The sequence below is a fragment of the Haplochromis burtoni genome, unplaced genomic scaffold (genome assembly GCF_018398535.1).
Source record: "Haplochromis burtoni strain Fernald_Lab_line unplaced genomic scaffold, NCSU_Asbu1 Contig_1048, whole genome shotgun sequence".
Taxonomy (NCBI): domain Eukaryota; kingdom Metazoa; phylum Chordata; class Actinopteri; order Cichliformes; family Cichlidae; genus Haplochromis; species Haplochromis burtoni.
In genome coordinates this window covers 16,561-17,153 of record NW_024583409.1, presented here as the reverse complement: position 1 = coordinate 17,153, position 593 = coordinate 16,561, and positions in this window count along the sequence as shown.

The following is a 593-nucleotide window of genomic DNA, read 5'->3' as shown; positions in this document are numbered from 1 at the left end:
AGCACTGTAACAAAAAATAATTTCCCCCAGGGATTAATAAAGTATTCTGATTCTGATTCTGATTACCACTGCATTCTTTATAATTTGGTGGGTTAGCCATCACTGACCATTCGAAGAAAACAGCACTGGTATTTTTCTTCATAAAGCTGTTTTAGGTAATCTTACAGTCTCCCTGTCCCACTACCAAAAGTTACCAGCTATACTCTTCGAAAGGGTTGCTTCCTGATGTACCTAGAGTTCTGACAGATATGTCAAACATTCTTTGCACCTTAGACAAGGAATATAGAGAAAAATCTAAATTTACTTTAATTATTATGCTTTAAAAAATGTAAAAGCATAATAAGGAATAAAGTGAAGGAGACTTATTGATGTTTACTTTAAGAAGCCACTCTGTGTTCTAATGTTTTACATCAGCAGGCCCAACCCCGTACCGGTCCATGAGTTTGGTACCGTGTCGCAAGAGTTCAGGCTCGAGTGTGTTAGGATGCCTGGGTCGTTGACCCAGGGTTTTGAGTTTCTATATTATTTATCATTTCTATGCTTTGGTTTCTTTGTTAGAGTTATGTCTTATGGTTTGTCTCTGTGTAATCCTT